This window comes from Rhinopithecus roxellana, chromosome 14 (genome assembly GCF_007565055.1).
Source record: "Rhinopithecus roxellana isolate Shanxi Qingling chromosome 14, ASM756505v1, whole genome shotgun sequence".
Classification (NCBI taxonomy): Eukaryota; Metazoa; Chordata; class Mammalia; order Primates; family Cercopithecidae; genus Rhinopithecus; species Rhinopithecus roxellana.
This window is the reverse complement of record NC_044562.1, coordinates 14,118,169-14,134,964: the sequence shown is the minus strand read 5'-3', so window position 1 is coordinate 14,134,964 and position 16,796 is coordinate 14,118,169.

Below are 16,796 nucleotides of genomic sequence, written 5' to 3'. Positions count from 1 at the left end.
AAAGAAAACACCAAAATACGTAATCGTTTCTGAAAATCTTCGTTCACATAACAACACAAAATAAAATGGTATGTCAGAAAAGACCATAAAAGTACATTCATGTTAATAACGAAATATTATTAACTGAGCTTTCATCAAGAATTGGGTTAAAAAATACCATGTTAAAAAGTTGTTTTAAAAAAGAAAATATAACTTAACTTCACATTTTCATTTATAGGTTTATAATGATTCCTTTAGGGGATGGAAATAAAGGGAGAAATAGAAGTATTTTACCTTGACAACAGAGATTTAAAAAATTCAATGAGCATGAATTACTTTTATTTAACAAATAAAATCAAACGAACACATATTAGATATTAGAAATAAAATGAGCCACATGATATCAAACTATTAGCTTCTGGGACTAGCTTTTTACCTTTGGTGGGATAGACAGCCAACCTGTAAGATGAGCATAAAGGATTACAAAGACTTCGTAGTGCTACTCAGTCATTTTCCAAAGGGTTCCAGAAAACCATATGATTGAAAATGCATTTTCTATTGGATTGCACTATTCTTCTAGCTCCTCCTTTTAACTATGCCTTCTGAAAGCCACCATATATTTAAAACTTTGGATCCTCATTCTGTTAAGTAATGTGTCATGTATCCTCCAACACAAGAGGCAGAGGAACGGGGAGCACAAGTGACCCTGGGTTATTGTGGGCAGGGGAAGAATCAATAAAATGTGAAAGAGGAAGATCCAGTAATGGCACAAAGGAGACGCTACTAATATCGGAAAAATATTGGAAACTTCTCAATTTATAAAGACCTGTTGTCTAAGTAATATATAGAACAGTGTCTCTGTTCTAACCAAATATGTAAAGTATTATAAACTTTTATATAAAATAATTGCACAGCTGCTGTATATCTTGCAATATTTATCAGTGAACCATACAGAAAAATTCAACAGTTTAAATAAATAATGGGAATAGTCTTTACTGCTGAATTGAGGTAGAATGGCCTCAAAAGACACACATTCTCAAATTTAAAAAAAAAAAAAAAATCCGGACAGTTGCATTGTGAAGCAAGGTGCTTTATAGAAAACTAGAGATACTGCAAAATTCAATTTATGCCTTTAGAGACTTTCAGAGTCCTAGTAAATATTTTACTGACCATTTTATGTTTTTTAGTAAATGAAGTGCATAAAGCACCAGAGAAACCAGAAAAAATTGTTATTCTATTTCAATTTTATAACTCCTCTCACATTAGTGGTATATGAGTTTATCTATAATATGTAATGATACATCGATTCTAATAGGGTGTATTATAACATACAGAATTCTCAAAGCACAGAGTAATAAAAAATGTCTTCCACTACACCTATAATTTGAAACTTCCAAATATAAGCACGATCATATACATAATGGAAATAAACCTTTTAAAATACTCATATCTGGTGCTTTGACAAGAAAATTTTTATATTGCCTGTGGTTTTGGAGTTTATAATTAAGTTTAAATATTGAAACTGAAACATGTTGATGTAATACCTGAATCAACGTGACTACAAAATAATCCAGATAAAATACTGTCATAGAACATTAATACAATTTCTTTGCTCATATCAAATGGCTAGGACAAAACTCAAACAACAGTAGATAATCATTTGTGAACTCGTTTTCTATTTTATCATATTTCTTGAACGACCCATTGTATACGTATCAATATTAACATCTTAACAACAGCAAGGCTCCTGACTACTGATGCTATCATTTTATATACACATATTCCAAGTAATGCTGTAATGCTGTTTAGTAATTATATTGCCTCTAAAGGGAAATATAATGACAATGTTAGGGAGAAATAAGAGAAGAGAAAATAGAGTGTTTTATTTTATAGCCAAAAAAAAAAAAAAAAGCCCTGACAAAGAGAAAAAGAAATATAACATTTTTAGTAGCAAAGTTTCCAGTCATAGGCAGCCTTTGTTGGTTGAATATAAAAACACAATCCAAGAGAAACAAAGTTGAAGGGTAGTGACTTTTGATATTTTGTTTCAAAATTAACTTTTTCTAAGGTTTCTGTTTTCTTGTTTGTTATATCTCAACCAGATCTGACCATCTTGTCTTGGATCAGTGGCTGGCCATAACTTAACCAACAACTCATACCAAATAAATCTAGTCAGGGCTCGATAATTCGTTCTAAGAAAAATACTGTACTCTAGTACTCAAATGAGCTCATCTACCAAGTCCTCTGCTTACTTGCCAACTTTGGCAAGAGTCAGCTTTAAGATATGCATCTCTCCTTCATGGTGTCATTCATCTTATCATCGGGCAATGCAAAGCATATTGATTTGATTCAACCCTTGGTTGTGCATCTTACATAGTTAGTGTGGTCCTCTTAAAATGGAGGAAATGATACCCCAGGAGGCTTTGTGATAATTAAATGAAGAAATGTATATAAAACGCATTCCCCAGAACCTTATACATAGTAAGCAGAAAATCGATATCTTCTCTTAGCGGAAGTATTAAATTAAGTGATTATGTGGTAAGAAATTGACCTCATCTTTTCATAATGATGTAGTAGGTATACAAGAATGTTGTGGAAAATAGCTAGGCAGCCTTGGAACACGGTGAAGGTCAAGTATATGACCAATTTAGCTGTGAGCCATGGTAACTGGCTTGTATGAGGCTGAAGAAATATTTTGAACACACACAGGGGAGTCAGGGAAGTGCTGTGGCTTTTGCAGCATGTAATCAGATGCTCATACAAAGTCTGCCATGAATCCTGCAATACAGCCTTACAACAATACCGTGGGGGTTTCTTTTTAGACAATCCTGTCTCCCTGGTTCAAGGCGGACTGTCAACATGTCCCAGGATGGCTACATAAGACATTGAAAGTGACTTAAGCAAGAATTTCTGAGAGTTTGCAGTGCTATGACCCCAAAACTAAACAATGGGAAGGCATGCAAATCTTCCTCCTTCTCGATAAAATAAAGCAACTGTTGAATCTGTATTAGACTTTGAATTTTCTCCTCCTAGCATAGGAAAGCATGGATACTTGATTTTTGATGTGTTTTTGTTGTTGTTGCCCACAGGATGCAGACCCTTTCTTATCAACATTTCCAACCTTAGCTGTCTCTAGAGCGTTCTTCTAAATATGCCCTCAGTGATGCCAGAGATCTGTGTCATTCTCATAGTTCAGGATGTGGTAAGGAGCTGTGTGAGCATATAAATAATTGTCTTTAGACAACTGGGATAATTGGTAAAATAGAATGAGAACCAGCTGGGAGGTAGGCGATCAGTGCCCTGGGCCTGGTTCTAATACTAACATGATATGTAACCCTAAGCGGATCCTTGATGTGTTCTTGAATTTATTTTTCTCAGCTGTGAAATGGATTTCTGGCCTCTGGCAACCCATCTCTTACTTTCATTCTGCAATGAGAAAGAGATCTACACTATTCCTCATTGATGAACATATTTTCCTGTAGCACAGGACTGGCCATTTCTGGAAGTACAGTGTGTGTAAAAGTTGGAGTGGCTGATAAGACAGGCATTCTTGAAAGATCCAAATTTACTGAACCAGGCACTCTCATGATTCTAATACACACTGAGTTTTAGAAGCACTGCTTTGTCAAATCAGATAATAGGGAATCTAAATTATTGGCCCTTGCCCTTTCAGTGTTGCCAGCTCAACTAAATAGCTAGGCAGGGAAAAGAAATGAGTGGTAAGAACTTGTGCCATCCTTTCCCCAACAACAATTTTAACAAAAAGTTACCAGGAGCCTTAAACGTCTAAAATGAACACACAAATTCCTTTTGGCCAATCACAAATATCTTAATTGATTTTTCCTCCTCTGGTCTTATCCCTGACACCTAGACCTCATCTAACCCTCACGTGTTTTTAAAAAATAATAATAATAAATAACAATAGGCTGTTGGATAGAGATTCTGAAAGGACGTTCAAGAGAGTTTCTGAATTTCCTGCAGCATATTAATAGTAGACAACGCGGCCGGGCGCGGTGGCTCAAGCCTGTAATCCCAGCACTTTGGGAGGCCGAGACGGGCGGATCACGAGGTCAGGAGATCGAGACCATCCTGGCTAACACAGTGAAACCCCGTCTCTACTAAAAATACAAAAAAACTAGCCGGGCGAGGTGGCGGGCGCCTGTAGTCCCAGCTACTCGGGAGGCTGAGGCAGGAGAATGGCGTAAACCCGGGAGGCGGAGCTTGCAGTGAGCTGAGATCCGGCCACTGCACTCCAGTCCGGGCGACAGAGCGAGACTCCGCCTCAAAAAAAAAAAAAAAAAAAAAAAAAAAAAAAAATAGTAGACAACGCAGGCTGGATTTAAACCTGGTTCATCTCTCCTCAAACTTGTGAGCTGTTGGCCACTACAGGAGCTGCCCAGATGTTCAGTCATAGGAACTTTCCTACAGGGATGCAAATGCCTGAGAGTAAAATCTAAGCCCCTTAGCTTAATTCATCAGGACGCTGCTTGCCTTTCCAGACTATTGAAGGCTGCCTTGAGAAATTAGTTTGATTTGAGATGTGGAAGATGGATAGGTGCAAATGAGAGTGTGATGTGTACAGGGATAATTTTCAGGCAGAGTGAACAGCGTATGTGCAGGCCCTGTAGGGTGACAGCGTGTTGAACTGAAGGAATTGAAGAAAATATAGTGTGGCTGGAGCATAAGAAATCACGACGCCACAACATAAGATATTAGAGTGATGATGAGTACAGAGAAGAATAAAGAGCTTTGTATGTTGTAGTAAACATTTTGGGTTTTAACTGAAGAATAGTGGAAAACACAAGTTTGGCAGCAAATTCACATTTTAAAGCCAAAAAAAGAGATTATTTGCATAAAATACAGGATAACATGTTAATACTTTTAAAATAACATTAAAGAATTGTACTCAGTAAGATATTTTAAATATATCATCATATGTTTCTTCTTTCCCAGATACAAATGACCTATATAATTAAGGACATACTGTTTTCCATTGTAAATTTTGTGTGCAAATTCTATATCTCCATTTGGAGAACAGGCAGAAGTTGCCAATTCTTCCTTAGGAGGGAGCAAGATGAGAACATAGCGATAAAAACGGCAGCAGGTATAAGATGGAAACCATGAGGCTTAGTTATTTTGTTAAATCCACATTGGAGATCATAGCAGCCTTCCCCCTTGTTCTGACTATGGCCAGTGCACGTAACTGAACCTAGGTGTCTTTTGAGTGTGATGCTAAATCATGAATCCAACAAGCTGAGCATAGGTTTGAATGTTGGTCAAGCAGACTTATTGTAGGACACTTGTGTTGTAAAAGTACGAATTATTTTTGCTTGTATCAGGCAAAGGCTGTATTAATAGGGGCATTAATAAGTTTGGTATTATATAACTGATTCATAGAGCAGGTAATTCATTTGTAAGCAGTTCCAAGAATCTTTCCTGAATAATTTAAACCTTCATGCTCTGGCCTTCAGTGCTTAATTATAGAGGTGTGAAAACAATTTATTCACATATTAAGCTTGATTTAAAATAACTGAAGAAGTCTTCACTCTTCATATGACTCAAACTTTTATTTTAAAAATGCATCCATTGACCAAATTGTCATTTATTTGGTAGCATTATTTCATGGAGTTGGCCAAGTGAAGAATGTGAAAACAAGATGTATTTCCATCTTTTTAAAAGTCCCAAGGTATTTTTCTTGACATTTTAAAAACTAGGGATTCTACACTTTTTTTTTTTTTTTTTTTTTTTTTTTTTTACTGTAAAACAACCAAACCAGGCAATGTAGCCAGCAGAATAGTTAGACTTTTACTTAGTTATCAGTAAAGATAATAGACCACTGTCATAAAAAATGAGGTACACATGATATAAAACATTGCCTAATTTTTTAGTTAACAAAAAAATTGTTCTCCTAAGAATCCACTCTAGATCTCCATGCCCAAACAAGATAGATTTGACAACGTCTTCCTGCAAGCTTCTATTAGATGCTGACATTTCAATCACGGTGCCCCTCACACAGCATTGCCCATCTATTTCCTGACTGTCTTGTCAATTTGACCATGTTCTCTTCTTTGAAATCCCAAGGCCAAGAGCAGGTGCTGGTCTGTGTGGTTGATCCATGGGACATTTCTTCTTGGACTTTACACTTCCTTGGTGGCTGTCTTTAGCATACTACCCAGTGCTCTAAGAAAAATAAAGAAAAGAGAACTGATAATTTAACTAATAAGTTTGTCCATCTCGGTACTTACAATCTATCAATAGCTCACCAAACTCGTTAGGATCAAATTCAAACTTTTTCACATGGCCTGCAGAGACTGCCATGAATAGGTTTCTGACACCTCCGTTTCTCTGTCTCTCTGCCTTTCTGACACACATACACACACACACACACACACACACACACACACACACACACACACACACAATCCTCATACCCTAAGCATTTTTTATTGATTTGTGCTTGTAAAGCATGCTGTAGTCTTTCATGCCTCAGTGCTCTGCACTTACCCCTTCATCCTCATAGAATAACCTCCCCCTCCTATCCTGCCTATTTCGTGCGGTTCTACTTATCCAACGCAAGCAGAGGTGCTCTGAAGCCTCCTTTCATGCTACACTACCTCTCATTAAGAACTGATTACTTCCTTCTTTCCTCACTCTGAACAGCTATCTTACAAAAAGCACTACTATAACATTTGTCAATCATTTTTCTGTTCTGTCATTATTAAAATCTTTGCTTCTGTGCTTACAGAGGTTACAGCCATTGTCTCTACACTCCTAAAGCTTGGATGCTTGACACAAAAGGGTTTTCCCAATGTATATTTGTGGGAGGAAGAAATAAGTGAGGAGATAAGATAAATTAGTAGTTGCACTTATTCTCCTTAAGATATGCTTACATTTTAAATGGCATATGCAACTGATAAAGGCATGCTTACTTGAATTTTTAGAGATTCAGCCAACAGATAAGGAAAATCGTTTCAATAAGAGGCTTCCAAGTGTGGGGGCCAGAGGCTCTTGGCCCCCTAAAGGGTTGCTAAAAAATCACTGACCTGAGACCAATTGATTAATAGGAGAAAAGGTGCACAAATTTATTTAATGTGCAGAAACTGGAGCCTTTGGAATGAAGATTCAACTTTTCAAAGAGTAACAGAAGCTTATACACTATATTGAGGCAGAAAGAATGATGGCTTGAATTCTGGTTAAACAAATTCAGTGGCAAGACAGGTGATGAGAAAGACAAAGGAAGAAGCTTGATTAGCAAAGGTGGCCTTGCTATGCAGATGAAGCCTCCCTCGGAGATAATGGAGGGAAAATGTTTCTTTTTAGAATTTTAAAGTGTCAAATTATCAATCTCTCCCAGATCCAGAAAGGCACAGAAAAGGGAGACATGGTCACATTAATGGAGATTCTCTACAGATGCAAATTTCCCCCACCTCATTCTGCTGGCCTCCAAGCAGCCATTTCAAAATATGTGAAAGAAATATATTTGGAGATAAAAAATTTTTTATTTCCTTCACAGGAACCACCAAATCCACAGCCTGTATGAAAGCTGCTTCTTCCAACCTCAGGTAAGGCTGGCCCAACTTTCACCGACAGTGAATGAAGATGATTGTGGTTAAGATATATTCTAGAGAAAAGACAATGTGTTTCCAGGAAAATGGTACCTGAATTGCAGAAAAGGCAGTGCAAGGTGATTATCATCTTAAATAGTGGTCTAACATCAAAAGGATGGACTCCTCCTCTATAGAAGCCAGACAGGCAGGCGAGCAGAAGACTGAATCCCTGACAAGACTTGCAGCTGTGTAAGCTCAGTCCAGGACTGGCAAAGGGGTTTATGTGATAAATTCTAAGGAATGATTTACTCTAGAACTTTCCAGCTCCTTCTTCATGAGGAAGAGCTTATATTATGGTGATGTTAATAAAAATAACGATAAGTAACCAAAACGAAGCTATTTATATTTAAAAGGAAATTGACATGTATTGATATTTTAAATCCCTACAGCAATCTATGAGGTGACACTGAAACAGGAATAATACAGGGTGGTCAGAGGAGAATTAAAATTCCAGACAGTAGTTTCACATGACTAGAGGCTATGGGCTGATAAGACCCTGAAAAACAGTGTGGACCAAGCTGGCTAAAAGCAACTAGACTCAACATGGTGCTGGATTTGACTTAGGTTTCCCCTAGGGCCTCACTATATGCTCATTAACATAATAAATCACACACTACAAGCACCATAATGCTCCAAGAACACTCATATTTGGTGTATAAATAGGTAGAGCCATAGTTCTGAGAAATTACACCTTTTTCCAGGAATTTTCATGAATATTTCACTCTTTGGTTGAAGAAATCCATAAAGGTAGCAGTCCTAAACACTGCACTCATTTGCATACTTTTTGCTTTTCAATAAATCTTTGTACATTCATGATTTTCTGACTCTTCCTTGTATTCCTCCTTGCAGTGGTGTCAAAAGGCTGGACACTAGCTGGATTTGAGGTCCCACCTTCTTCAGCCCACTGGCATCAACACTATTATTGTTTTCATTTTACCATAATGGAAATGGAAGTGTAGAAAAACCAAGAAAATGGCTTACCTAATTCTCCATGGTAACCTCTCTCATTTTTTATTACTCAATTATTCAATAAATATTGATTGAGCATTTATATATGTGGCAAGTACAGTTCTAGACACTAGATACATTATTTTATGTATGCTTATTGGTTTCACATAATAGCACATATCAACCATCTGGTTTTCTGTTATTTATTCACAAAAGCAAACTTTTTCTCACATTCCATAAATGTGAGAAATTTGATAGGAATGTCCTTAGTATGGAAGAACTATTGAAGTGGGGATAAATGTAATATCTGATGGGGTTCTGATATGAAAAATAAGCCCGTGAAAGTACTGGACCATTGCACTCTTCAGAAAGCTTCTGATTTTAGCTGCACCTAGCTCCTGATTAGCGGTCATTCTGGTATCTTCTATAGCCTCCTTGGGCTACAAGCATCAAGCTGCAGAGAAAAGTACCAGGAGAGCATTCTTATTCAGTTCAGTTCTCCAGATGTTCTTTAAAACACTTTGTGGAGATGTGAACGATGTAACAAAAGCCAGTATATACTTAAAATACAATTTGATGATTTTGGAGAAAAATATATATCTGTGACACATCACCACAATTAATGCCATAAACATATCCATTGCCTCCAGAAGTCTCCTCTATGTTATTATTATTTTATTTTATTTTATTTTTGTGATAAGAACACAAGATAAGATCTACTCCTTAAGCAAATTTTTAAGTATACAGTACAGTATTGTAAACCATAGCAATTGTTGATATAAAGAGTCAAACTCCGTAAAATATTTGAAAAGGTTTATTCTGAGGCAAAAACAAGTGACCAATGGCCCAGGACACATCCCCTGGGAGATCCTGAGCACGTATGTTCAAAGCTGTTAGGCAACAGCTTGGTTTTTTGCATTTTAGGGAGATATAAGACGTCAATTGATACATGTAAGATACATGCTCAGTTTGTCCAGAAAGGAGAGACAACTGGAAGCGGGGGCTTTCAGGTCATATACAGATTCAAAGATTTTCTGATTGGCAATTGGTTAAAAGAGCTATTATTTAAAGACCTGGAATCAATAGCAGGGAATGTCTGGGTTACCATAAGGCGATGTGGAGACCAAGATTTTATCATGCAGATGAAACCTCTAGGTAGTAGACTTCAGCAAGAATAGATTTTAAATGTTTCCTATCAGATTTATAGAGTCTGTTCTCTCAGCCTTATGGTCTCTATGTTGATGTTAATGTTGTTCATCTGTGAGGAATGTGCAACCTTCACTTCCCATCATGGCCTGAACCAGTTTTTCAGGTTAACTTTGGAAAGCCCTTGGCCAAGAGGAGTGATCCATTCAGATAGTTGGGCAGGATGGGGGTGCGGTGCTTAGAATTTTATTTTTGGTTTACAAAACTATGCTGTATGGAGCATCTCTAGAAATTATCCTTATTTCATAACTGATGCTTTGCACCTGTTGACCAATAGCACCTCATGCCTTCTTTCTCCAGCCTCCAGAAACCACCGTTTTACTCTCCGGCAGGTTTTGTCCCCCTTCTTTTGAGCATCTTGTTTTATCTGCCAGGTCTTTGTGACCTATATCTTGTGAAAACAGTCCTGCTGGAACTCCTATCTCATTTGGAGAGTAGCTTGAAGTCTTTGGGTGGGCATGAATTATCTTGTGATTGGCAAAATTCAAGGACAATTTCAAGAATGTCAGAAAGCACTAAAAAGACAAAGGAGTTTCTAATGGCCAGGTGATAAACTGTGCATCGGTAATAATTGATAATAATTTTATAGTTATTTATGAACTATCATTGATTTATATTAATATGCGAAATGTTAAATCTAATATGAAGTATAGTAGAAAGTAATTTTTATCAATACCTAATAATTGTACATATTTTTGGGATACATGTGGTATTTTGATACATGCTTATAATGTGTAATGATTACATCAGGGTATTTAGGATATCCATCACCTAAAATATTTACTATTTCTTTGATTGGGAATAATTCAAATTTCCTCTTCTAGCTATTTTTAAATATACAACAAATTGTTGTTCACTCTAGTTACCCTACTGATTCAGTCCATCTAACTCTATGTTTGTACCCATTAACTAACCTTTCTTCATACAACCCTTCCCCCACTGCCCTTCCCATCGTCCGGTAACCATTGTTCTACTCCCTACTTCCACGAGACAAACCATTTTAGCTTCCACATGTGAGTGAAAATATGTGACATTTGTCTTTCTACCTGGTCTATTCACTTGACATAATGATCTCCAGTATCATACATGTTGCAGCACATGAAAGGATTTATGTTTTTATGGTTGAATAGTGCTCCTCTGTGTATATGTACCACATTTTCTTTGTTCCTTCTTCTTTTGATAGATACTTAAGTTGTTTCCCTATCTTTGTTATTGTGAACAGTGCTGAAATAAACATGGGGGTACAGATATTCATTTGTAAAAATGTAATTATAATATAAATGGTGGTGAAAATGATTTATAATAAAAAGTGAATGTAATAAAGGTATCAAAGAATGTGAGTTAGTCAATTCTTCACAACAAAGATTAGGATCTACACAACTGACTGCCCAGCAACCAAGATAACACAAAATAAGCAGGTTGAAAAAAGAGATTGAAGACAATTTCTGCCTATGGTGATGTACTTATACAATCTGGGTTTCCAAATAAACTTGCCAATGGTTTCTTAAGTAAGAGCTGCCCAAGAGAATTTCAATTCTCATCTACCAGTAGATGACATATCTCTGGAATCCCACTCCTGATATTGATAAAACATTCTTGAATTTCCAATTATGTGAACAAATAGAGCTAATATACAAAATGTCTGACAACAAGTTAGTAATTAAATTATTATACAAGTTATAGGCTTCAAAAACTTAAATCTCTATATGGAATATGTAACCCACATTTGCTTGCTATAACAAGCAATGTGTAAGTATAAATGATCAATGGCTCAAAAACTCTGGGAAATATTCAGCTTTGTACGAAGATCCATGTTAAGACCAGAATCAATCCATTCATGTCCCAAAAATCAACATCTCAGGCTAATATGAGGTTTCACTCTTTTTAACCACTAAAAGATTACTGAAATTCTAAAGAGGTAGAACAATGTGTACCTTTTGTTATTACTGTAGCCTTGAAAATAAGCAGAATAATAATAATAATAAAATTAAGAATTATGAATAAATAATTTAAATCTTAGAAGTTGGTAAATTTTATAATTGATTTACTTGTAAGTACATTAATAAGTTTTAATTATGCCAATATTCTTGTTTCTTTTGTCTGTTTAAAGTTAGTAAAGCTTTTATTTTAATTAATTTTCTTAGAAACATTTGATTAAATTAGTCTATAATGATCTTTTTGACTTTAAGGAAATTCATTGTGCTTAATTAATTAGTTTGGATGAGTCGGGCAGTGTTGGAATAATATTTGGATTTTGGTTATTTAATATATCACTGAATGTTGTATTATGAATAGCTTAATAGATAAATGCATGTTAGCTCCTAAATAGATTTATTTTCTTTTTTTTTTTTTTTTTTTTTTTTTTTTTTTTTTTTTTGTTGAGACGGAGTCTTGCTCTGTCGCCCAGGCTGGAGTGCAGTGGCCGGATCTCAGCTCACTGCAAGCTCCGCTTCCCAGGTTTACGCCATTCTCCTGCCTCAGTCTCCCAAGTAGCTGGGACTACAGGCGCCCGCCACCTCGCCCGGCTAGTTTTTTGCATTTTTTTAGTAGAGACGGGGTTTCACTGTGTTAGCCAGGATGGTCTCGATCTCCTGACCTCGTGATCTGCCCGTCTCGGCCTCCCAAAGTGCTGGGATTACAGTACTAAATAGATTTCTAAGGAAATTAAACCAAGTGCATATAGTGTGACTATTTCTTCACCCACAAAAACTCCACAGACATTAAGGAATCTCTGAACAACTAAAATAAAAATTAATATTGGGATGCAGAGGACAAAGAAAAGCTTCCAAGTGGAGTTACATTATGATTTTGATGCTAAGGCTGATTAAGGGTCAAACAGAGAAGAGAAAGGAAGAAGATATTATAGGTTATGGTTTGAGAATATAATTGTAAAAGATCTTTCTGCTGAGACTATAACCCTGAAAAATGTAGGTAGTAAAAAACTTGGCGATGGATATAGATCAAATCATGGAGATGGGGGCAGCCTTGGATGACAATCTACTTATTTTCCTTTTTTAAAACAAAAAATAATATTTAATTAAATGAAATTTGATTTGACTTTACATTTATTTCATTGAATGTGTTGAAGACAAAATAATTAAATGAAATCTGATTTGACTTTAAATTGATTTCATTGAATATGTTGAAGACAAAATTAAAGCTAAAACATTTGAAAATATGGTTTTACATAACATGTGGAATTAATTTGAATTGGGAGACATTGGAGACAGAGACCCATTTGAAAGCGAATGCTATGATTGCTAAATGTGGCGATGAGCCTGAGCTTGGGTGGTCAGTGAGACTGCGGGAGGAAAGAGAGGAACAGCAGTACAGCAGACGCACTGAAACATCTGTATGCCAGAGAAGGAAGGGGTGGACAAAAACTGCCCTTATATTTGAAGCCTGGGAAATAGCCATCCAGAGGCCCATTCATTTCCAGAGCAGAAGGTCTCCTATTATTTCCCAGAAAGATTTATCTTAGCAGCTTGACTCTCAAAATGGTACATATTTAAAGAGACACAAACATATCACTGTCACTTCCTTTGTGAGTCACCCTGGGAATTTCAGGTACCCCATAGTAAAGTCAATAGCCCAGTAAAATAAATGTCTCCCTTTAATCTTCAGCTCCACAAGGAGATGTTTATTATGACAGAGAAAAACATTTTTACTTTGGATCTCTGAGTTCATGTTGTGGACAATCGTTTCCATGGGTGCTTGAGTGTGATGAATTATAACTATGAAAACTGTGACATTTTAACAAGAACTGGCCCAGAAATTCTGTGCCTGAGGGCAAATCTCCTACTCAAGTGTGAAAAACATGGTAGCTCTGAGAAGGTCCAGGGGCTCCTAATATGGAATCAATTAAGAAATAAAATAAATAAAAAAGAAACTGGCCTATTTTCATGCTGCAAATAGCTCAATCCAAAGGATGGACTTTTTTTTTCTTTCTCACTCTATGGTCTCTTCATAATTCTGTATTCCGGCCAAGTTTTAATCTCCTTTCAAGCAGAAGTTGCAAACTGGTGGCTCTCAGGCTGAATCAGGATAACAAAAACACATGTTATGAGTTCAAAGTGTTAGAAAATCAGAAGCATCATTCTCAGCAAACTATCGCAAGAACAGAAAACCAAACACCGCTTGTTCTCACTCATAGGTGGGAACTGAACAATGAGAGCACTTAGACTTGGGAAGGGGAACATCACACACTGAGGCCTATCATGGGGAGAGGGGACGGGGGAGGGATTGCATTGGGAGTTATACCTGATGTAAATGACGAGTTGATGGGTGCTGACGAGTTGATGGGTGCAGCACACCAACATGGCACAAGTATACATATGTAACAAACCTGCACGCTATGCACATGTACCCTAGAACTTAAAGTATAATAATAAAAAATAAAAAATAAAATAAAAAAAACAATCATCTTAAGAAATAATTGTCAAGATTTGAAAATCAAATAATTTCACAGATAAATATAACTTCATATATTTATCACAGATAAATATAACTTCAATATAATGTCATCTCTTGAAAAAAAAAAAAATAGAAGGTCTAATTCTTTCCTGGCAACAATTGGTGAAATTGAATAGTGCTGCTACTTGGAGGTATGACATAGGTGAGGAGTCCTGCCCCGGGGCAAAAACCCATGTGTGATTTTTCAGACTCAACCATAGGCAATTACAAGGCTTCATCAGGAGGGTTTCATGGGGATAATCTGCCCTTCTCACACCAAACTTTGCAGACGATGCTTTGCAGCTTCCTCCTGGAAATTACAGTCCAGAACTCAGGCTCAGCAGCTCCCAGGCTGGCCATCCGTACATGCATGTCTGCATTCCTAGCCCAGGCACCTTCGTGTGAAGGCCTCCTTATGATGGGGGCCTCAGCTGCGACACTTTTCCTATTGTTACTTAGTACCTTTCCATTCTTAGTCCTTCCCCTTCTTTCCACCCCCTGCTCACGTGTCCATAAAAAGGCAGGAGCCTCTTGTTCTTTGGCAATGAAATTATTCCTCTTGTCTGTGCTGATCCTCCTGACCCTTGCCCAGTGTCCTTCCATGGAGAATAACAGAACACTGAGGGACCTGTATTTCTCTCTCTCTCTTTCTCTCTTTTTTTTTTTTCCTTTTGCTTGCACTGTTGAATGGGTGAGTAAAGTCTTATTGTTGCTTTTGGTTTTTGGCTCCTTCTTCTAACTGATTACCCGAACACTTAACTGATCAACAGCGGATACCAGATTCAGCTCAGTGTCAGACCACTTCCTATTATCACATCTATCCTGATATACCCATTTATACTACAATTTTGTTGTAAGGCATTTGAATATGAATCCCTGCTTCCTGACAGCTCCATACTCACTTAGTCCAGAAATTCTTGACCACACAGCTCTTGCTGATGTCTTCTAAAATTGCATAGAGTCTTGAAACTCATGTGTGGTCCATGCACCAAGAGAATCATCATCACATGAAAGCTTGATAAAGATGAAGTATTTCAGGCCCCACCCCTGACCTATCAATTCATAATCTGCATTAGAACAAGATTCCCAGGTAACTTGTATGTGCTTTACAGTTTGAGAATCACTGGTATAGAGCATCTTTCTAGATCATCCAAGACAGCATGATATGTGTTTGATGAATTCATATTTTTAGAGAGATCTTACAAAGTAGACTTCAAGCATCCTGATGGTAAAGAGCGTGTCCTGGGAAATTTCTTTGGTATATGCTGCAAGGTGAACTAGCAAAGACTGAAGGAAACAGAAAGTACAAATAAATGCTTTATCTAATAAACTTGTTCTTTTTTTTTTCAATTGTCTTCCCAAAACCTGTACCATATTTGTGACCACAGATAAATACGGAAGATGCACAGCTGAGAGCTGAGCATGGCGGCAGCTCTACACCCACCTTTCACCCTGAGCAGCTCTCTCTTGGTATTTGTTTGACTATATACCTGTCTCAAGACATTTGGTGGTTCATGACTCTGACTTTAATGACTGGACATGATGTTTTAAATGCTTTTTCCTTAGGAAGACTGAAAACATTTGCAAACACTTGGACTTCTCCACCTCCTATCTATCTGAGGTTGGATTTCTTATCATTCTCCTACCAGTATTGAAACCCTAGCATGGACTCTCTTGGACTGGCATTTAATCCAGCCTATATAGTATTTTAAAATAAGCTTTTACAACTAAAACGTGTGTCTTACTTTTTATATAACACATAAAGCACCAATTAAACATTATATGGGTTGATTTTGTTACAACTGAACTAGTTGAGAGGTCACCTTTCCAGTGTGACTGTAGCCTGTTTGGTAAACAAAAATTTTATTGAAACACAGCCATAGTCATTCATTTGCATATTGCCTATGTGTGTTTTCACACTACAATGGGAGCACTGGGTAGCTGTGACAGAGACAATATGGCCCTCAAAGCCTAAAATAACACCACTTGGTCTTTTAAGAAAAAGTTGCCAACTCAAACTACTCAATTTTATGAAACAAGTCAACCAAATAATACTTTTGGCACTTGGCAGACAAATGACTGCTTGATTTAATTTTCAAGGTTTTAATAGGTACTGTGCACTTACCATCAATAAGCAACACAGAACAAAACATAGGAACTGATTTTTTAAAAAATGAGGCAAAAGATCACCTCATTTTTCTTTAAATGTGATGGACAACCTATCATTCTTATGACTACTAAATGTGTTTTGAGTTCTCAACTCTCCATGTGGCAAATTTAAAAATTCTGCTTCATGTATCAGTCCATTTCTTTAGATTAGTTATTTAGCAAAGGTGTATTTATTTTATATATTCATAGACCAGTATGTGACATGGCTCTAATATGGCTATAACTGTGCTAGGTACTGTAGGAAACTAAATCTAAACAATAAATGTGACAGATGCTTCTCAGTCTATAATCCATATGGAATTATGTGAGCAACTGAGCTGCAAAATCTGTATTTCCATGATTAACAAAATGTACCAGATTTTGTTAAGTGAATGTGGCTGGGAATGTTCACTTGGTAGAATATAGTGATCCCAGATAGCCCAGGCTTCAGTCACT